Source organism: Eretmochelys imbricata, chromosome 3, assembly GCF_965152235.1.
Source record: "Eretmochelys imbricata isolate rEreImb1 chromosome 3, rEreImb1.hap1, whole genome shotgun sequence".
Taxonomy (NCBI): Eukaryota; Metazoa; Chordata; order Testudines; family Cheloniidae; genus Eretmochelys; species Eretmochelys imbricata.
Window position 1 is genome coordinate 103,574,161 of NC_135574.1, and position 23,881 is coordinate 103,598,041.

A 23,881-nucleotide genomic window follows, 5' to 3' on the forward strand; every position below is an offset into this window, starting at 1 on the left:
AGCCCAGCTGTGGCCAAAGCCAGGGCACCCAGGGCTTTCAACCTTGTGACCCCCAACCAGTGTGCATGGGCTGGAGCCTGGGCTATCAGAGCCCTAGGGTCTCCACTTCCTCTCAGGGAGCTTGGTGGTGCTGCTGCAGACCGGCTACCTTAGCAGCCCTAAGAGTCCTGGCTCCATTCATGGCTCCAGAGCCTTCCAGGCCCAAGAGAGCTGATGCCAGGGGCTGCTGCAGTGCCGTGCACCCTGGAACACAGGCTCCCACAAGTTTTCCAATGGAAATCCACCTGTAACTTCAACTAAAATCTTGTCAAATCTGTAATAGATTTGACTAAACATTTTGCTTCAGTGAATCAGCATTTTCTGATGAAACTAAGGTTTGTTAGAAAATTTACTACTAGCTGTAATAAATAAATAATAATAATAATAATAAAAGTAATTTTAAAGTTCAAGCAAAGCTCCAGACAGGATCATAGCCCGGAAGACTAAAGTTCTCCAGAACGATTCTCCTTCATGCCATGTGCTGTGCTTCTAGCACTGCTGCAATCTCACTTTCTGCCCTTAATGCTTTGGTTGCCATTTTATTTTCCAACTTCCTCTGCATCTAGCAGACCAGATCCCAGCTGAGGTAAATCAGTGTAGCTCTGTTACTTGTTTGAGCTATTGTGACTTATACCAGCTGAGAGTCTTGCCCAGAGAGTCTAGGGATGTGGAATATCGTTTTTTAGTGACTAGAATATTGTAAGTACTAGAGGTGGAAAAGATGAAGCCAGAAGAGCAAAAGCCTTTGTAACTCAGATGCCCATCGATTCCTAGTTCTGCTGTTGTCTTGCTGTGTGCGGTTGGGCAACTTGAAGACCCTCTCTGCTTCATTTTTTCCCCTTCATCTGTTAAATGGGGATTATACTTGTGTGACTGAATTTATAAACATTAGTCACATGTTTTAGGTTCTCTGGTATAAAGTGCTCTATAGATGCAAAGTATTTATCATAGGAATCTGGAGTCAATTATTAGTTGTCTGCACTGATGAAAAATCTGTGGTAGCTCAATTTTTAACAGACTTTGGTTGGGCCAAGTTTTCCCATTGATTTCAGCTTGTTCCCACTGACTATTCGGTTTATTGTTATAGAGTTATTGTTACTGACTTATCGTTTTTCATGGCAGCTGACTGTTTCACCATTATCTGTGGCTTCACTTTTCTGAAACGTGCATATGGGTTCTCCTAGAAAAGGTCCCCAGATATTTTTTTAACATGGGCAAAACACATTTTCCCCTAGCTTCATTCTTGGAAATGGTTAAACCATTTTCACTGTAACTTAAATAAATCAGCCTAAGGCAAACCCCCAGCATGGAAAACTTCAGCACAGAGCTATTATCAACTGAAGACATTTTTTCCAGATACACTCTAACATATTTGGGTGCATACAGCTAAAGAGGAATGTCTTTAGAGAAGTCCCCTACATCAGTGGTTCTCAACCAGGGGTACACATACCCCTGGGGGTACACAGAGGTCTTCCAGTGGTACATCAACTGATCTAGACAGTGGCCTAGTTTTACAACAGGCTACATAAAAAGTACTAGCCAAGTCAGTACAAACTAAAATATCATACAGACAATGACTTGTTTATACTGCTTATATTCTATACACTGAAATGTAAGTACAATATTTATATTCCAATTGATTTATTGGTAAATTATATGGTAAAAATGAGAAAGTCAGCAATTTTCAGTAATAGTGTCCTGGGACACTTGTATTTTTATGTCTGATTCTTGTAAGCAAGTAGTTTTTACTTGAGGTGAAACTTGGGGGTACGCGAGACAAATCAGCCTCCTGAAAGGGGTACAGTAGTCTGGAGAGGGTTGAGAGTCACTGCCTTACATGTTCAGGTAGCTTGCTGAGTTGGGTGGGTGATGGGCAATAAAAAGGGTAGAAGGAGCAGCAAATCCCTTTTTCCCCTAAAATGTCTATACTTTTTGCTGAAGTCTACTATTAAGAGTGACTTCAGCGGCAGACAGCATGTGTATCACTGACCATGATCTTTGAAAGATTAATTTAAACAGTTTGGCAGTGTGAACAGTTGATCTAATGCTCTGTCAAGGGGGTTCAAGGGTTAAATTCAGCTGTGATGTAAGTAGGCCCAACTCCACTGACTTCAGTGGAACTGTATCCATTTATATCAGGGCTGAGTTTAGACAATTAATTTTTAACTTAATATTACAGATGTTAAGTGCTACAGTTCATGCAGCTAAATGTCTGATCTCACATCTCTCAGTGCTTTGAACACCTTTCAAGTGGTTCTCTCCAAAACAGAAACTCTGAGAGCATCATTTTTCATCTCAAAGAAAGAAAGAAAGAAACCTCATTATTTCCTGGAACAGAAACATCACTGGTCAAATTCTGTACCGGGAACTGAGAGCAGAATCTGACCTATCCTTTATAGTGCAATTATAACTCTTTTATTATGAAAAAATGCTTATTTGTGTTTATTTGAAAAAGTCATGGACATGAGATTATATCCTTTGCTCTTGGGATCCCAGCTTGGACTATTCCAATTAAACCAAAGTATCCAGATGTGAATGAACTGTTCATTCAGAGTTCACAGGATGTTCACATTGGCTCAGATCCTTCAAGACAGGGTCCATAGCAGATTTTTATTTTATTTAATTAATTTATTTATTGCATTAGTTAGCACAGTTGGTATCTTGAAAGGGATGTACTGATCAGAAGACTCCCTCTACCCCTGCAGACTGGCTGGTTTATATGTGTCAAGAGTGAGTTACTTTTTTGAGAAGAAGTGGAACAGGAGATGTTGAATTTTGAACACTATTACATTTCACTGTTAACACAAGGAACAGAAGCAGCTGTAGTCAGGTGGCTGTTTAAATTCCTTATGATCATTGATTCCTCCTCCTCATCATCACACCCCTCATTCTCATTCTCTCTCTCTCTCTAGCTCTTCCTCCCACTCCTCCCTTCTAGGTCTTAGACAGAAATTTGTTGTCACCCCTTCCTCTCCATCCCCCAGGTCCCATGTTACAGCTCTAAAGTGTGCTGGCCATCTGTGGAGGAGTGATTTGCACCCCAATGGAACTTGCCAGCTACTGGGGAAAAAAATTCTACTTTTTTTTACATTTTAAAATTTTATTTGATTGAATAAATTAGTCCTGTAGTGCAACAAAAAGCCCTTGTGTAAGGCTCCAGATTCAGTGGGTTTTGGATCAGGCTCTGTTTGACTATATTTGTGCCCTTTGGGTGGGTTTTTTGGCTTTCTGTCAATATTCTATCACAGAGGTTCTCAAAACTTTCTCATAGCTTAAACCCCATCTCAGTAGAGAGAGTACTCTCATGGGCTGCTATTCATGATCACTCTGACCACTGCACACAACTTATCAAATTAATACATCGTCCCTCTGGCGACTGCAGCAATTGTTTACATGGAAGAGCATCAAATTTGTATGTAGTTGTTTTTTAAAAAATGTGACTTGCCAGATGGTAACAAGGAGGACAGTCAGCCCCGTGTAACTAGCCAACTCTCCATGGACCACTGGCAAGTGATCTGCAGACCACAGTTTGGGAACTGCAGTTCTAGTGAATAATCTTTACTAGCATAAACGCTACGCTGATTTTAAGTGTCAATGATTAAATAGTCACCAAAACCAAATTTTAAGATTGCATGAACAGTGAAAACTTTGATTTTATCCCCAGACAAAATATGCATGCTATTGTTAGTTAGTTGCATAAATCAGCCAATCCTGGAGCAAAAAACAAAACAAAAGAAAACAAAATCCCAACGTGACTTAGGTCACTAGCCAACACTGAACATTTTGAATTTCAAACATTAGACATTCACACTGAGCTGTTCACACACCATCTGCTGACAAAGAACTTGGCCCTGAAAAAATTCACAAATTCTGATATTGAGAATTTCACAAATTGTCTGTGGACAATTTACAAATAGGAAAGAGGGGAATTTGTCAGGTTATTCAATGTGAATGATTTCCCCAGATCTAGTCCTTAGTAAAAAAAAAAAGCATTTTAAAATGTTTTTATGGGGCATTCAAAATCCAGATCTGAATTTTTCAAAGAGGAACCTAGGAATCAGCATATAGGATCAAAACTGAAGTCCGTCTAGTCCGGTATCTGGTCTGTTTCAGCAACCAGCACAAGCTGTTCCAAAAGCAGTAGTGGAATAATCTGGCCACAGAGAATATTTCTTCCTAAATCATATTCGTTAGATGTTGGCTTATGCCTTGAAGCTTGAGGGTTTATATCCTTCCACAACCTCCTGTGGGCTTTCTTTAAAAGCTTGCTTTGGATGTTCTTATTATCCATATAAATGTCCACACTTTTTTGAATCTCCTGCTAGACTCAAGAATCTCTGGGACTTAAGATAAATGGTGATCTATGGTGAGGCTATGCATGCTTCCTATAAAACAGAAGCAAATGGTCTTCCCATGATGCCTGTAGATGGCAATGACATTGAATGGGTAAATAGTTTTTATCTCTCTGGGTAGTTGGTTGACAGCAGGAGGTTCCATAGCTGAAGAAGTCACATGTTGGATCAGTCTTGCATCATTGGCATTTCAGTGTCTTCAAAGGCCTCTGTCTGCGCAGCAGGATGTCCGTGTGGCAACTAAGATATGAGTGCTCAAGGCAGAGGCAATGACTGCTCTGTTATATAGAGCAGAAACATGGCTGCTAAAAACAGCACAGGAAAAGAAACTTAACAGTTTTCAGTGTCAAAAACTTCAGCATCTTCTTAACATCATTGATTTGATTTTTGTCACAAATGAGGTGACGCTTGAACAAGCCTAGCAAGTTGTGGTCTTGCACCAGTTGAGAACAAGATGACTGCAAGGGTGGGGTCACGTCAAACATACAGGTAGGTACACACTTCTACAGAAGGTTTATAGAGCTGAAGTTGAAGGAAGTAGAGCTCGAGGCTGACCATAATTGAGGTTGGCAGATGCAATTCTGAGGGATTTAAGAAAACTGAAATCCTCCCCTATTCACTCTTGCCAAAGGAAAAAGACTTGCAAGAGACCTTTCAAGGTGAAAGTCCATTCTATGCACTGACATAGCTACATCATAGCGATATGACTCTGCTGCCGCTCATAGACTCCTGACTCTTGTGGCAATCAGTCCCATATGTGAATTATGTGTTTTTAACACTTCCATTCATACTATCCCCCAACACCAGCAGTTTGGAATCCAGGTGCCAGTGGAACAGAGTCAGCTACACCAGCTTGTCACAACAGAGGAATTTTTTGTCTTGTAAACAGGGGAATTGCCAAACTCAACAGTGCAAAGGGGACTCACTGAACGTAAAGCAGGTGTAGGCCCAGAAGTACATAAGCACAAGAACTGTTCTTTTTAATGAAAGCATGCCTTGGAAGGCATTCCAGTGTTAAGATTGGAGGCAGAAAAAGAAATCTCAGGCCAAAGACGGATGGTGATGAGTACTGAATATGGCTGCCAGATGGAGAGGCAAAATATTAAAACTGTGCCTCTTTGTGATTTATTTTCTATTGCATTTCTGTAGTATATATGCATAATATGCAGCATTTGTTATAGCATTAGCTCAGAGACAAAAGACCATTGCCTGACTTCAGTGTGCAAATTCTCTTGACCTTTTTGGAAGAAGAATCTGCAATGTTTCCAAAGCATATTGTACACATGCAGTACTTCACACTCATATCCTAGGAACTTAGGTATTGTACCAAACCTTAAATGAAATCAGTGTCGAGTGTATATACTCCATAGAGTAAAGTTGACCAGTAGAACAATAAAATCTAGTTTGTGTCTTTTACGCCAAAGCTTGTTACAGATGTTAGGTCTGATTCTTGCATGTTGTATAGTCACTGCACAGTGTGTATCAGTTGCTACCCAAAAGAATGGCAGTGTTTTACCCCTAGTTAGCACTGTCTGGTGTAAATAACAGCACAAGGGGCAGGACGATGTAATGGGCTTAGTTCTTCATTCATAGTCTATGCAGCTGCCACTGGAATACTGTGTCCAGTTCTGCTGTCAACAGTTTAAGAAGAATGTTGATCTATTAGAGTTGGTTTGGAGCCACAAGAATGATTAAAGGATTAGAAAACATGCCTTCAAGTGAGAGACGCAAGTTGCTCAATCTACTTAGCTTAACAAAGAGAAGGTTAAGGAGTAACTGATCAGTTTGTGAGTATCTACATGTGCTACAAATATTTGATAATGGGCTCTTCAATCGAGCAGACAAAGATATAACATCTGATGGAAGTTGAAGCTCGACAAATTCACATGGAAATAAGATATAAATTTGAGGATATTAATCACTGGGACAATTGTAATTATTGGGGCTACTCAGTGATGGAGTACATCAAACCCCCAGTGTGCCAGTCGTGTGCCAGGTGTATTGCGACTCAGAGACAAGCGCTGTAGGTGGTTCAGCAGCTAGGCCATGTAGGTACTAGCCCTGGTTAGGGTGACCAGGTGTCCGGTGTTTGACTGGAACACCTAGTTGAAAAGGGATCCTGATGGCTCCAGTCAGCACCGGCGACCGGGCTGTTAGAAGTCCGGTCAGCAGTGCTGCGGCGCTAAGGCAGGCTAGTTCATACCTGTCCTGGCTGGCACTACACTGCGCCCTGGAATTGGCCAGCAGGTCCGGCTCCTAGGCGGGGGGCCACAGGGCTCCGTGCACTGTCCCCGCCCCGAAAACCAGCTCCACACTCCCATTGGCTCGAGCTTGCTGTCCTCCCCACCTAGGACCCAGATCTGCTGGCTGTTTCTGGGGGCACACAGCGTGGTGCCAGGACAGGCAGGCAGCCTGCCTTAGCCCCGCCACTGTGCTGCTGCCTGGGAGCTGCCCAAGGTAAGCCCACACCCCAATCCCAAGCCCCAACCCCATGCCCCAGCCCTGAGCCCTCCCAAACCCCTCATCCCCAGCCCCACCCCAAAGCCTGCACCCCCAGCCCAGAGCCCTCACCCGCGCTGCACCCCTGCCCGAGCCCAGAGCCTCCTCCCACACCCTAAACCCCTCATCCCTGGCCCCACTGCAGAGCCCTCACCCCCTCTTGCACCCCAACCCCTGCCTCAACCCGCAGGCCCCTCCCACACTTCAAATCCCTTGGCCCCATCCCCCAGCCTGGAGCCCCCTCCTCATCCCTGGCCCCACCCCAGAGTCAGCACCCCCAGCCCAGAACCCTCACCCCCTCCAACATCCCAACCCCCTGCCTCAACCCATAGCCCCCTCCCACACTCTGAATCCCTTGGCCTCACCCCCCCAGCCTGGAGCCCCCTCCTGCACCCCAAACACCTCATCCCCAGAGCCCGCACCCCCAGCCGGAGCCCTCCTGCATCCCAACTCCCTGCCCCCCTCCTGGAGCCCCCTCTCGCACCCTGAACCCCTTATTTCTGGCCCTACCCTGGAGCCCACACCCCCAGTTAGAGCCCTCATCCCCTCCCACACCCCAACCCCCTGCCCCAGCCCAGAGCCTCCTCCCACATCCTGAACACCTCATCCCCAGCTCCACTGCAGAGCCCTCATCCCCTCCTGCACCCCAACCCCTGCCTCAACCCGCAGCCCAAATCCCTTGGCCCCAGCCTGGAGCACCCTCCTGCACCCCAAGTCCCCCCATCCCCACCTCAGAGCCAGCACCCCCAGCCCAGAGCCCTCACCCCCTCCCACACCCCAACCCCCTGCCATACTCTGAATCCCTTGGCCCTAGTCTGGAGCCCTCTCCCACACTCTGAACCCCTCATTTCTGGCCCCAACCTGGAGCGCCCACCCCAACCCCCTCCCCCAGCCCAGTGAAAGTGAGTGAGGGGGCGGGAGAGTGAGCCACCAAGAGAGGGGGAATGTAGTGAGTGGGGGGTGGGAAGGGAAATGCCAGGGGTGGGGCCTCGGGGAAGGGGTGGGGCTAGGGTGTTCAGTTTTGTGCAACTAGAAAGTTGGCAACCCTAGCCCTGGTGTGTCCCAAACAATTAGACACCTGGCTAATGGAAAGGGTATTTTATTAGGGCTGGCAGGAAAGAAAAAGTTGAAAATACCCTATGTACAGAGGCTTAAACAATTACAGCTCAAAGTGAGCAATAGCAGTTCCTGTTTGGGTCTCTAGGACAACCCAATTGAGGGTCAGGGCTCTTTATACCTAGTGCCTGGGGGGTCCCCTCCAGTCGAGTCTCTATTCCAAGGAAACAGGCACTTACCCTAAGTGATCCCAGCATGGAACCTTGTATGTCTACACAGCAACTAGACACCCATGGCTGGCCTGTGCTAGCTGACTCAGGATCATGGGACTCGGGCTGTAGGGCTGTTTCATTGCTGTATAGATATCTGGGCTTGGGCTGGAGCCTAGGCTCTAGGACCCAGTGAGGTGGGAGCAGGGCTGTCCCTAGCTATTTTGGTGCCCTACGCAACCCCGTCATGGGGGGGGGGGGCTGTGTGGGACCCCAGGCCTCTGTGGGGGTTGGGGAGGGGGCTGGCCACTTCCTGCGGGAAGTGGAGTGACCTGGCCCCAGCCTGCTGTGCTCCCCTAGCTCCCAGGCTTGCTGGGAGGGAGGAACAGCCCCCCAGCACTCGCCAGCAGCACGGCGGGGAGCCAGGGGAGCGGAGCAGGCTGGGGCCGGGTCACTCTGCTTACTAGTGAGTGCAGGCCCAATGGCTGCTGGAGTCTTCAGGGGAGTGGGGGCGGGGCTGGGGCAGAGCAGGGGCGGGGACCATGGGGAAGAGCCGGAGCAGAAGCTGGAGCAGCATGGAGCTGCGCAGGGCACCAGGAAATTTGGTGCCCCAAATTTCCTGGTGCCCTATTCAGCTGCATACTTTGCGTATGGGTAAGGACGGCCCTGGGTGGGAGGGCCCCAGAGCTCAGGCTCCATTCCGAGCCTGGAAGTCTATACAGCAGTGAAACAGTGGCAGGTATTTCTTTGCTGTGTAGACATACCCTTAGTGTCTCTGATTCAGGCTCTGCTACATTGGTTCCCTGCCCTGCTGCTGCTACCCCCTATGTCCCACACAGACCTGCATCTAGCTGTAACTCCTAGCAGTCACAGCCTGTTCCACATGCAGCTCTGCATTCAGTTCCTGGGGGTGCTTTTCTTCAGCTCTTGACTTGCCATGCAGCTGCTGCATCCCAAAAGATGCCTAATCACTTCATTTTCTAGTTTAAAGCCATTCTTCCTATCTGCCTATGGGAAAGGAAAGTGCAGTGGGGAAGGAGCTGATAGAATGCATCAGGTGAGGTGTTGTCAGTAGAGATACAAGGCACATCTGGAATACTGTGCGCACTTCTGGTCTCCCATGTTTAAGAAAGATTAATTTGAATTGGAATAGGTGCAGAGAAGGGCTGCTAGGATGATCAAAGGAATGGAAAGCCTACCTTATGAGAGGAAACTCAAAGCTTGACTTGTTTAGACCAACCAAAAGAAGGCTGAGAGGAGATATGATTGCTCTCTATAAATACATCAGAGGGATAAATACCAGGGACGGAGAGGAGTTATTTAAATTAAGCACCAATGTGGACACAAGAACAAATGATATTAACAAGCCATCAACAAATTTAGGCTTGAAATTAGATGAAGGTTTCTACCTATCAGAAGAGTGAAATTCTGGAACAGCCTTTGAAGGGGAGAAGGCTGGGCAAAAAAACTAACTGGCTTCGAGACTGAGCTTGATAAGTTTATGGAGGGGATTGTATGGTGAGACTGCCTACAATGGTAAATAGCCAATCTGCGATTGCTCGTAGCAAATATCCCCAATGGCCAGTGATGAGACTCTAGATAGGGAAGGCTCTATGTTACTACAGAGAATTCTTCCCAGCTGTCTGGCTGTTGGGTCTTGCCAAAATGCTCAGAGTCTAACCGATCACCATATTTGGTGTCAGGAAGGAATTTTCCCTTGGTCAGATTGGCAGACACCCTGGGGGTCTTTCACTTTCTGCTACAGCATGAGGCACAGGTCACTTGCAGGTTTAAGGAATGTGTTGGTTTGACAGCCCTGGGAGCTGAAGTACTCTATCTTTGGGGCAAGTACAGTGAGGGCAGCAACTTCCTTATTGTGGTGTATTGAAAATTGTAAAAATTACAAGCTGACAGATACTGACTCTGCTTGCAGGTGAGGGGGCTCTGTAGGGAAGTGTGTGACCTGGGCTTAGCAGGTGCAGCATCAGTTTGCAACCAACCCTCTTACAGTAAAGTGGGGTGAGTTCTTCCTCTCTGTTTTAGGGAGCAGCCTGCTTTGTCCCTCTCTGTCTCATTTTGGTTCTTGTGTTGTTAAAGGTTCTGGATTTTATGCTATAAAATAGTGTAGTGTTGTGTTGCAACCTTCCAGCAAGAGTATTTTTCATTTATTTCTTTGTGTGTATGCTGTGAACATCACACTTACAGACCCCTATCAGTGCATCTGAAACTTGATTAGAGCAGGATTCTGCTACCATGCCTTCAGCAAGTGCTATACTCTTCATATAGTCCTGTTGAAGACTGACTACTCACAGTGCAAGGAATTCATTGTGAATAAGGCAGGCAGAGTCTGACCACAGAGGGACCACTTTTAAGAGTGAGAACAAATTTCACTCTTCATTCAGTCCCTGGCATTTCTGCTGAGACACCCCACAAAAGTGCAGACTGAGGTGGCTGGTGTCTTGTGAGATGGAAATTGTTGACTGAGACTGCCAAACTCAGTCAGTGTAGTTCCGGACTGGGTTCTTTCGGGGGCATGTTAAGGTTTTTTTATTCTCTCCACTACATAATTTCAAAAATAAGACCAGGAGAAGCCAGATGTAAAGGCGAATAAAAGAAGATGAATTGGAGAATGAAGGTTTTGGGCTAACAAGTAGGTATTTTAAATGTATAACTTTTAGAGCCACTTAACATGACAGTGCCCCTTTAAGGAAGGCTTAATATAACTTGGCACACACAAATGAGTCTAATCGGCCCTTGATGTAAATACACTACTCTTACTAACATCAATGGGAATTACACATATACATCAAAGGGGGAGTAGACACGTAAGTTTAAATTTACTAAGAAAATATTGGTTTATATGGTACATGTCAAGTCTCTTTCCTGCCTTTTCTCTGAATACACAACAGTTGTAGACCTACATCTCTCTGTGGTCAGCCACACTGGGCCCAAGGCTCACATAGCTCTAAGGATTGCATAATTTAACAAAGCTCCGTCCTTTGTGCCTTTACGCACACTGCTGGCACATGTGTGCAAATGACCTAGCGTGCTGAACTAATGGGAGAGTGGCTTTCATTTTGATTTTATGAACTGCACCTTGGTTGTTACTAGGTCTGTGTACATGTGGTGGTAGCAGGAGAGGGCTTCTCCCTCATATCTTTCTGCCTCTGCACAGGGCCAGTCACAACTGGGCTTCACTAGTTTAGTGCAGGTGGCAGAAAGGAGGACTGAAGGCAGCAACATCGCTCCCTCTTTTCCCTTTGCACCAACCAGTAAAACTGAGCTGGTACATGGGGACTGCACACTCCCTTTCAAAGGGTGTGCTCCATAAGAGCCCCCTTCAAGTTAGCCAGGATTTCTCCAAGGGCTTCCACTCAAGCATGACTGCTAAATATCTACAGCTGTTTTCACATATATATATATGAATATATATATCTCCTTCCGGAAGAGTATCCTTGGCAGTGACCAGTGACTTTTGAGTTTAAAAATTAGCAGACTGGCCACTAATTCCAGCTGATTCCCGCACTGTGCTTGGTAACTGGTGACAGGACACAATAAAAACATAAGAATGGCCATACCAGGTCAGACCAATGGTTCATCTAGCCCAGTATCTTGTCTTCCTACAATGGACAATGCTAGATGCTTCAGAGGGAATGAACAGAACATGGCAATTATTGAGTAATCTGTCCCCTGTCAAAGTCCCAGCTTCTGGCAGTCAGAGGTTTAGGGACACCCAGAGCATGGCATTGCATCCATGACCATCTTGGCTAATAGCCATTGATGGACCTATCCTCCATGAACTTACCTAATTCTTTTTTTCACACAGTTATGCTTCTGGCCTTCACAACATCCCTAACAACGAGTTTCACAGGTTGACTGCATTGTATGAAGAAATACTTCCTCACATTTGTTTTAAGCCTGCTGCCTATTAATTTCATAGGGTGACTTCTGCTTCTTGTGTTCTGTGAAGGGGTAAATAACATGTCCTTATGCACTTTCTCCACACAAGTCATGGTTTTATAGACCTCTATCATATCTCCCCTTAGTCATCTCTTTTCTAAGATGAACAGTCCCAATCTTTAATCTTTCCTCATATGGAAGCTGTTCCATCCCCCGAATCATTTTTGTTGCCCTTCTCTGTACTTTTCCCAATTCTAATATATCTTTTTTGAGATGAGATGACCAGAACTACATACAGTATGGTAAGCGTGGGCATACCATGGATTTATATAGAGGCATTATGATATTTTTTGTCTTATTATCTATTCCTTTCCTAAAGGTTCCCAACATTTTGTTAGCTATTTTGACTGGCACTGCACATTGAGCCAATGTTTTCAGAGAACTATCAAACATGACCCCAAGATCTTTTTCTTGAGTGGTAACAGCTCATTTAGACCCCATCATTTTGTGTGTATAGTTGGGATTACGTTTTTCATTATCCATTACTTTGCACTTATCAAAACTGAATTTTATTTGCCATTTTGTTGCCCCAGTTACCCAGTTTGGTGAGATCCAAAAAGTTTGGTGAGTTTGGTCAGCTTTGGACTTAACTATCATCTGCAAATTTTTCTACCTCACCGTTTACCCCCTCTTTCCAGATCATTTATGACTATGTCCCAGTATAGATTGTTGTGGGAATCTGCTATTTACCTCTCTCCACTGTGAAAGCTGACCATTTATTCCTAAACCCTTTGCTTCCTATCTTTCATCCGGTTACTGATCCATGAGAGGATATTCCCTCTTATCCCATGACTACTTACTTTGCTTAAGACAAGGTGTGGGACCTTGTCAAAGGCTTTCTGAAAGCCCTAGCACACTAGATCGGCTGGATCACCCTTGTCCATGTGCGTATTGACATTCTCAAATAATTCTAATATATTGGTGAGGCATGATTCCCCTTACAAAAGCCGTGTTGACTCTTCTGCCACATAATGTGTTCATCTATATATCTGTGTAGTGATGCGGTGTGGTTCCCTGCCGCCCCGGACAGAGACGAGCCCCTTCGGACACCAGAGTGGGTGGAGCCAGGGAGCTCTGAGCCCGCCCCCCAGAGGGTCAGACGCTGCCCCGGAAGTATAAAGGACCGACCTCAGGGCTCACTGGAGAGGCAGCCGCTGGGGAGGCCAGACGCCTCCGACCTAGTTTGCGAGTGGGAAAGCCCAGCGACCTGCAGAAGACCTGAGGACTGGCCCGGCCTGCCCCACGCCAGCTTCCCGGAGGAGTTGCCGAGCCTGCCCCGCGCCAGCTTCCCGGAGGAGTTGCCGAGCCTGCCCCTGGCCAGCCTGCCCCGCGCCAGCTTCCCGGAGGAGTTGCCGAGCCTGCCCCGCGCCAGCTAACCCAAGGAACCCATGGTGCTGGACTCCCCTGAGATCACCACCCTGACCCAGGTACCTCAAGAGGGGGAATCTGGAAGTAGCCCGGGGGCAGCAGACCCTAGTCTGGCTGCAGCACTGCCAGAACCTAGGTCAGTGTGTTGCAGCCAGGATCCCCACTGACTCGGCAGCGGGACTTCTGCTGCTGCTAGGGCCCTGGGCTGGGACGCAGTGGAGTGGGAGGGCCTGCATCCCCCCTGCCACCCAACTCGCGGGTGGCAGTCTCCCCCTCTCCCAGGCCCTGGGCTTACTGTTTATATACTGTTGTTGCTCAGCCCCTGCCTGAGCGCCTGACTCACCATTGCCCCGCCCTGACGTAGGGCCTGGGCTTACCATTAGATACTGTTACTGCTCAGCCCTGCCGGAGGGCCTGAGCACCTGACTCACCAGCGCCCTGCCCTAACCCAGGGCCTGGGCTCACTGTGCTTATTTTGTACCTTCACTAAGGCCATAGAGGAAGTCTCCCACGGCCGGACTAATTCTTCGCAAGAGCTATTCCCCAAGGTAGCGAGGCGGTGTGGTCCCCTGCCACCCCGGAGAGAGGTGAGCCCCGGCTAGCCTCTCTGCAGTCTGATAATTCTATAGTTTACCCAATTTACCTGGTACTAAAGTGAGACCTATGGGACTGTAATTGCCAGGACCACCTCTGCAGCCTTTTTAAAAAATCAGCATTACTTTAGCTTTCCTACAGTCATCGGGTACAGAGGCTGATTTAAGCAATAGGTTATTTACCATAGTTAGTATTTCTCCAATTTCATATTTGAGTTCCTTCAGAACTCTTGAGTGAATACCATCTGGTCCTTGGGACTTATTACTGTTTAATTTAATTTAACAATCCCTCTTATAAGTGTTTCATCATAGTTTTGAACAAATGTACATAGGAATATAGAAAATACTTTGCATAATGACTAACCCCCACATCATCAGTGATGAACCCAGAAACCTCAACACTGCAATACAGACACCCTACCACTTCTGTTAGCTGGTAACAGTAGTAAGATTTTATCTTCTAGTAGACCAGTGGAAAGGCAGTGTGATTTAGTGGCCAGAGCTGGCCTGGGACTCAGGAGACCTGGATTCTATTCTTGGCTCTGTCACTGACCTGCTGGATGACCTTTGGCAAGTCACTTTCTGTTTCCATGCCTCTTTGACTACCTGTAAAATAGGGATAATAATATTGACTTCCTTTGTAAATCACTTTGAAATCTATGGATGAAAAGTGCTATACAAGAACAAGGGTGGTATTATTATTATTTTATTACTTATTATTTTCTTTTCTTTACCATTAGTGGACTAGCCACTAGAGGGGATGTAATAGCATTTGCAGTTTCCACAGTGGGTGGAGTTTTCTATTTGCTTCAAGCTTTTGTTGCTTTCCTTATGGAAAGCTGCTGTGCAAAGAATGAGTCTGTGCAAACCTGTTTAAACTGATTTGCGTATGTAAATTGTAAGAGAGTCAAAAAGGTACTTTAAATATTGATTTTAATGGCTTCAAATGTAATTGCTCAGGCTATCTGAATTGGGATTAGAGTGAGTAATTCAAAATGAATAACTTGTTTAAATTTTGCTTCTCTTTCAACTTGTGGAATAAGCAGATGGATTTGTTTTTCAAAATTATTCTAATGTTTTGCAATGTATTTTAACTCCACAGATTGGTGGAAAACAGTTCTCTGCAAGTACTGAACAAGTATTCAGGATTTGTTATTTTAGTGTTGCTTCATCGCAATTTGTCAGATATATCACATGGAGTTGTTTCCATTCCAAAACTGAATTAGAGTAAAAGAAAATTCTGGCACAAAATAGTCTTCTTGGGATGTAAAATTCATCGAAATCTGTCAACTCTGGTGCATTCAGCTTAGATAGTTGCTTTGCATGAACTTCCATGCTAGTCAAACAGGATGACTTTGATGTTCATGGAAAGCAAGCACAAGGGGCATGAACATGAAGAAATTAATTTAAAATTTCAACTAAACACTTGTAGAATTTCATAGTGTTTGCTCTGCACTAACGGGGTTGTATGCTATGCTATCTTCTCTGCATTTTAGCAAAGATTTTGACTATAGCCTGTCCTCTGTATCAAAGTGTGGGCATCATTTGTTGGAATAGTACATTTCTACCATATACACCTTCTTGATCAACCTACCCTCACTCCCAAATGCTTCCTCATTGAAGCTGCATTAGAAAACATGACTTTCCCCTCATACATCCTGAGCTTGATAGATTTTGCACTGTTAAAGGTGTCTGTTATATGCATTCTGCTGGCTACTTGTTAGCCGAAAACATTTTTCATCTTAATCCTTTGGAATATCAATGTATTCTTTGATGTTTCCTGGAACTATTTTGCATGAAACAAGTCAAATTCTTTCACCATTTACACACATACAATCTGTTAACTTCAGATTGCATTTGGTTGGTATTTGCAAACGCTATACACGTAGCATTGCCTGTACACAGGCAGAATGAGGGTAGGAGGAGTGAGGCACACAGGAATTGTTCCCTATTTCCTTGAGGGAGCGAGGGGAGCATATGGGGAGTATGCTGCAGCATGTAGCAACCTACATGCTCTCCCTGCACAGAAGGGAGCTCCAGCAGGCATTCTGACAATGTGAAGCAGAACACCACCCCTCCAGAGCTTTCTGTGGGGTGGGGTGGCACAGCACCACCCCCAGGGCAAAGCTCTGCTTCTATAGACAATTTAGCACTTGTGTCTAGTGTACCTAAAACACAACGCAGTGATGCATTGGGCAGGAGGGAATTGCGTGGACTAAATTCTACCCTCAGTTACACTCATGCAAATCCTGAGGTATAACTGAGGAGAGCACAGATTTCCTAGGCCCCCCTATGAATTACAGTCTGTGTTTAGTGCTCAGTCAAAGGAGGAATTTGCTGCACAATTAGCATTATGTACTTGGGCAACAGAGTAGTGTACATATATCTAGTTTTCTGTGAGGAAAAGTTATTAGTATATTCACTTGTGGAACAAAACTATTGTTCAGTGCTTAATTACAGGCCATACATGAAGATAATTTAGCAGACAAAACACGGGGGCACTGTCACAACGTTGTAGGGTTCTTCTTGTGACCCACCCTGTTAGAAACATACATAAAGCTACTGAGTAGCTTTTGCTGACTAAATGTGGGAGGTGTGGCTTGGTAGCTCCACCAGGATATAAGGATGGTGAAAGCTTCTCTGGAAAGAGGACATTAATATCTGGGATGGGGAGGTCTCTCTGGGGAAACTACAGTCGCAGCCAAGTTTAGGGGAAGAGCTTAGACTGAGGTATGTTATTGTGTTTACTGCCACTATAGCCAAATAAGTTTAGGGTATACACTGAGGGCATGATTCTCCACCCCAGAATAATATTGGTGTTATGGAGTGGAGAATGTATGCTCTGGCCTATGTATGCTCTGTTCAGAGCATGGTGGGAACTCCACCAGCTCAAAATACTTGACCTTGAAGTCTAGCGGAGTTCTGTGAGTGAAGGACTTGCAGTATAAGACTCTGGGTGTCATGGAAAAGTCCCATAATGGTTAACCATCACTTTTAAAACAAAGCTGCAAAATATGAATGGATGCTTTTCCCTTCCTTTTGCTCTGAAATCCAATTTAGGTTATAAAAGGCATTGATTTAGGAAAGTATTTTATCAATATGCTTTCACTGATTCGTATCGTCTGATTGGACTGAACTACATAGAACATTCAGTACTTCCGCAAGGGCAGCCTGCTGAATGAGCCAACAACATCAAACCTTGTGGGCAACATGAGTCAGGCTTGCAAATGCTGTTCAGACTTTGTATATGTTTAGTCAATAAATGGTGTAAATCACGTATCAAAAAATAGCACATACAGAAAGCTTTTCCTGTTATATTTTTATGTGGATGCTTGACCTCATGAACTTATTATTTCATATCCAAATTAAATTACAAAAAATAAAATAAAAAACTTTACTGTTAAAAGAATTTTAAAGTTGCAAAAATTAGAAAATTCTAGGTTTCCTGTGAAATCTTAATTTGTCCCCCTTAATTTGTGCCCCTTGTGAGTATGTATTATAACTGCATGGTCAAATGGTGTTTTTTCCACAGGACCTGTCTTATTCAGTACACAGAAAGGATGGTGCTCTCTGAATTGGTAGCTATTAATATAATTTTATCCTGCTCATTCAGTGTGTGACATCAGGCCTTATTCTTTGTGTGATATAAGGCCATTATCCTTGAAAATTTGTGGTAATCAGAGGAGGTACTGGACAATTGGAAAAAGGCTAATATAGTGCCCATATTTTAAAAAGGGAAGAAAGAGAACCTGGGGAACTACAGACTAGTCAGCCTCACTTCAGTCCCCAGCAAAACAATGGAGCAGGTCCTCAAGGAATCCATTTTGAAGCACCTGGAGGAGAGGAAGGTGATCAGGAACAGTCAACATGGATTCACCAAGGGCAAGTCATGCCTGACCAACCTGATTGCCTTCTATGATGAGATAACTTGCTATGTGGATATGGGGAAAACGGTGGATGTGCTATATCTTGACTTTAGCAAAGCTTTTGATACGTCCTCCCACAGTATTCTTGCCAGCAAGTTAAAGAAGTATGGATTGGATGAATGGACTATAAGGTGGAAAGAAAGCTGGCTAGATTGTCGGGCTCAACGGGTAGTGATCAACGGCTTGATGTCTAGTTGGCAGCCAGTATTAAGTGGAGTGCCCCAGGGGTTGGTCCTGGGGCCAGTTTTGTTCAATATCTCTATTAATGATCTGGGTGATGGGATGAATTGCACCCTCAGCAAGTTCGCAGATGACACTAAGGGGGGAGAGGTAGATATGCTGGAGGGTAGGGATAGGGTTCACAGTGACCTAGACAAATTGGAGGATTGGGCCAAAAGAAATCTGATGTGGTTCAACAAGGACAAGTGCAAACTCCTGCACTTAAGAAGGGAGAACCCCATGTACTGCTACAGACTAGGGACCGAGTGGCTAGGCAGCAGTTCTGCAGAAAAGAACCTGGGGATTACAGTGGATGAGAAGCTGGATATGAGTCCGTAGTGTGCCCTTGTTGCCAAGAAGGCCAACGGCATATTGGGCCGTTTTAGTAGGAGCATTGCCAGCAGATCGAGGGAAGTGATTATTTCCCTCTATTCAGCACTGGTGAGGCCACACCTGGAGTATTGTGTCCAGTTTTGGTCCCCCCACTATAGAAAGGATGTGGACAAATTGGGGAGAGTCCAGCGGAGGGCAACGAAAATGATTAGGGGGCTGGCGCACATGACTTATGAGGAGAGGCTGAGGGAACTGGGCTTATGTAGTCTGCAGAAGAAAAGAGTGAGGGGGGATTTGATAGCAGCCTTCAACTACCTGAAGGAAGGTTCCAAAGAGGATGGAGCTCAGCTGTTCTCAGTGGAAGCAGATGACAGAACAAGAAGCAATGGTCTCAAGTTGCAGTGGGGGAGGTCTAGGTTGGATATTAGGAAACAGTTTCACTAGGAGGGTGGTAAAGCCACTGGAATGGGTTACCTAGGGAGGTGGTGGAATCTCCATCCTTAGAGGTTTTTAAAGCCCAGCTTGACAAAGCCCTGGCTGGGATGATTTAGTTGGTGTTGGTCCTGCTTTGAGCAGGGGTTGGACTAGATGACCTCCTGAGGTCTCTTCCAACTCTAATATTCTATGATTCATTGCACACCATAAACCCACCCTGCACTCAGAATTATTTTAAATTTCCTCATGAGCTTCTCTGTGGCATCCATCACTATAGTATCTGAGTGCTTCACTAACAATCTTCACAACACCTGTATGAGGTAAGATGGTATTATCCATATTTCACAGATGGGGGAATTGAGGCCAAAATTGTCAAATCTGAATCCTTTCCGCACTGTCAGATGTCTGTTAGGGCATAAAAAATTCTCTGAAGTCCCTGTTAATCCTGGGATGGATTTTGCATGTTCTTTATGTTAAATCTTCCCACTTGAGTAGTATTTGAAGTACAGCACACTCAGCTAGACTGATAATGAGACTCCAGTGAATATGTGTAATAATAACAACTGGTACCTCTATTAGCCATCAAGGGCTCACAGGTCCTGGATCCTGAATTACCCGCTCACCCTTAGAGTTGCTTCTTCCAGGTCAGTGTATGAAGCATGATTCCAATAACATTACACAATGTAACATGAGAGTGGTGAATCAGGCCCAATGAGTCAGAGCAATTTTGAGCGTTAGGTTACAGGGAAGTTTTTCTCTGTTTTAGACAACCCTGCTTAATTTTTCAACTCGGCAAGAATCCAGATGGAGCCATTGCTTGCATCAAGATAAACAAATAGTTCTTTGGGCTACTAAAATTGATATGCCAGAAGCACTGCTCTCTTACTGTCGGAGCCTGAAACTTTTTGAATTAAATAAATGCGATATTAAACAAGAAAAGAAAAAAGCAGCAAGCCTGGCACTGGAGCCTGGTTTAGTAAATTACTTCTGTCTAAAAGGATTAGACTCACTTAATTTCCACTCCACATCTGTTTAAAAATGCACAATGCTTTGTTCATTGGGGAGCCATTTAGTTGACAATTAGATGTGGAACTGATAAAACACGTTCACAGTAGGGACGGGAGGTGGCAAAGGACAGAATAACATGCAGTAGGATGCACGGAATATTGTAAATTATACAGGGGAAGGCGCTAAATGGCGACAAATCAAACTTTTATGTGCAGCATGTTCCCAGAGGGATATAACTTATGAAGAAATAGATTAAACATGTAATAGAGTTGACATAATATGCAGAATAAATTTGCAGAACGGATATCGTATGCACTGGAATGAAGAAAGCATAACATAATGGGTGCCAAGCATAGTGAACAGAGTAAAATGCTTCATGAAATTGTTATATATAGCTCACTGAACTGATCAAAGCCAATGAGTGGATAAAGCAAACAGAGTTGAATGAAGCCTATAACAAGCATGTGAAACATACTGAACCAAAGGGACCACAGAAACAGACTAACTGCAGCGCATATACATTTTGCTTGGCTAAGTGTTCACTTCTTTTTCACTGTGCTTTGATTTCAGCAGGAAGTGATATGTTAGTTTTCAAACTTAGCTGTGCCTGTAGATCAGTCGGGTAATTTTTCATTTTTCTACATAGCTTTAAGATAACTTCAGTCACTGTTTCCCTAGATCACAATTATGAACATAGCATATAGGTTGCCTGTAAGAAACAGCCTGGAGCCCTGAACAAGTCTGACAATGTAGGTCCTATATTATCATCTAAACTTTCCCAGAGGCAGAGAGCATAGTCTCATTCTGATGCACAGAACTTTACAAGTATAACTCCCAACAAATGAAAACATGAATATAATTAATCCTTTTGCCATAAGAATATTCAAGATGGGAAGCTATAACAGTAAAATGATATATAGCGGGTACACATTTAAGTTAATTCAACCACTAAATATTTTTGCAGCATTTCTTATATATAGATCTGCATTTCAAATCAATGTCCTTTAACTACTGTGTAGCTGCTGTAAATAAGATGTCAGTAGGTGAGGTGCAGACTGCTGATTTAGATTCCAAATTTGAAATAATTATATTTCTTTGTTGGGGGCAGGGAACAGATTCTGATACCTTTACTCACATTGAATATAATATGAATAGGTCCATTAGCTTCCCTGTGCATGAGGATATCAGAATCTGGTTGTAATAGGTGTTGGCCAGGAGGTTCTGAGCCCAGCCCCAATTAAGGGATATTAATTGGTGCTGGCTGAGTATGGCTCGCCTAAGGGCTTCAGCAGAAACACCTGCGGATCTTATTAGCCGGGGGCTATATAAAGCTGGCAGGAAGGAAGCAAAGGGGGGAAACTGGAAAGGGAGGAGCCTGTGGTGGTAGTTCCCTGTGGGCTGAAGAAGCTAGCTGTCCCCCGTGGAATGGACCGTATATAAACGGTGATGGGAACCGAGACTGTGAATAAAAGGGCACTATTGCTGGCACACTATGCAGTCTCTGACTGATTTGTGGCACAAGCAGTGAAGGGCTCCGTTACATGTGGGGGCTTGTCTGGGATCGGAAGCCAGCGAATGTGGTTGGTGACCCGGACATGGAGGAGACCCTGCAATGGCTGGTAAAGCAGCAGGAACAGACACAGCAGGCCCTGCAAGGTTTCCAGCAGTCCCACCAGGCTGAGAGACAGACCTTGCTAACCTGGCAGGCTGAACAACAGCGAAGCCTGCAGGTGTTTATCCGGGAGCAGACTGGTGTACAGGAGCGGCTCCTGCAACGCGTGATGAGTCCTACAACAGGGGAGGGCACCTGGCCACTGGGCTGGGGACTGTGTAAAATGAGCCTGACAGATGATCCGGCTGCCTTCCTGGGGGTCTTCAAACAGGTAGCCACAGGCGCCGGATGGGAGAGGGCTACATGGGCCCTCCATCTGGCTCTGTATTTGACTGGTGAGGCTCAAGCGGCCTATATGGCCTTGAGCGAGGAACAGGCCTGAAATTATGAGGCAGTGAGAGCCTCCGTTCTGGACCGGGTGGGCCTGTTGGCCAAATGGTATTAACGGCTGTTCTGGACGGCCTGGTGGACGGCAGCAGTGCGGCCCCGGGCTTATACCCAGAGGCTGATGGACTGGGCCATGCACTGGCTGATGCCAGAGGCACATACCGTGGGGGAAATCATGGACACTCTGGTCCTTGAACAATTACTGCAGAGCCTCCCTGAGACCATACGCGTCAGGGTGAGGTGACACCAGCCCAGCACAGTCGAGGCGGCCGTCAGATTGACGGAGGAGTACACAGAGGCCGAGGGACCCCGGAGGGAGGACCGGCCCCAGAAGGATAGGGAGCCGGGGAAGAGGCAGACAGAACCTTTTTCCGGCAGAGGCCAAGAGAAGAAGGGGGAGCTCCAAGGAGCGTCTGAAAGACCTGCCAGGCTAACTTGTTGGCAGTGTGGGAGATGGGGTCACACAAAATGGCACTGCCTGGATATGGTGTGCAGGTGGGTGGAATTTTGTGGATGGACTCAGATTGAGGGGCAAAAACGGGGGCCAAACCCATCCACCATCCCTGTGAGGGTTGGGAGAAAACCCTGCATGGGCCTGGTAGACACAGCGTCAGGCTGTACACTAGTACAGAAGGCGCTGGTGAAGCTGCACTGGCTCATCACGGGGGCAAGGATGGCCCTCAGGTGCATCCATGGGGACAAGAAGTCCTGCCCGGTGGCCCAGGTACCCCTGGAAGTGAGAGGCCGCTTCAGCTGGAAGTGGGTGGGGATGCTAGAGAGGCTACTATACCCGGCGGTGTTAGGCAGGGACTAGGGCCCACTACCTGGAAGGAAGCGGTGGGGTGCCCCAAGACGCGGGGCGGATATCCCAAATCCGAGGATCCCAAGACGGTGGGACAGGCAAAGTCCTGTCAGTAACGAAAAAACTCCTAGACAACAAAGCCCAGAGCGGGTGGACCTGCGGGAAGCGTATATGGGGGAGCTGGCCAGTCTGAGCCCATCGGAAGAAGGGACAGGTCCAGGGGAGCACCCCATAACATCAGTCTCTGTGGATGAGACCCCGAACCCACAGAGTAGTGTGGGGGAAACTGAGGCACAGAAGGCCCCTCCAGATAGTGGGATGAATTCTGACCCCCCACCAGAGGTACAGGAGGAGCAGGGGATGGGGTTCCTGCTGAGCTGTGACTGTTGTGATGGGCTGAGGCAGAATTATGGGGGGCAGCCACTCCCTGAGCAGCATACGTTCTGTGGGAGGGGTATGGAGAAAACACCAGCAGAGGTGGCCGGGGATCACCTGGCCAGGAGCAGTGAGCCTTCCCTGGAATGCCCCCCCCCCACACAGGGTAGAAGGCGAAAGGGCTGAGGGGTGAAAGGGCCGAGGGTGGCCGGACCTTGCCGTTCTTAAGGGGGAGGTGTGTAACAGGGTGCTGGCCAGGAGGTTCTGAGCCAGGCCCCTGTTAGCCCAGCCCCAGTTAAGGGGTATTAATTAGTGCTGGCTGGGTATGGCTTGCCTAAGGGCTTCAGCAGAAATACCTGCGGACCTCTTATAGACAGGAGGCTATATAAAGCTGGCAGAAAGGAAACAAAGGGAGAAACTGGAAAGGGAGAGGCCTGTGGCTGTAGTTCCCTGCTGGCTGAAGAAGCTAGCTACCCCTGGTCAGTGCAGCCCCAGAGTTTGAAAATTTATCTGTAGAGTTTTACCTCCCAACCTGCGTGGAGCTGGGAGGGTTAAGGGGGTATCTTACGTGGTCCAAAGCCAGTTGCCCCACCTCTCCGTGGGACGTCGCTCCGCTCTACCAGCCATCCCACGAATCGCTCTGCTCTGCCAGCCTCCTGTGAGCTGCTCCAGCCATCCTGCAAACTGCTCCGCTCCACCAGCCACTCC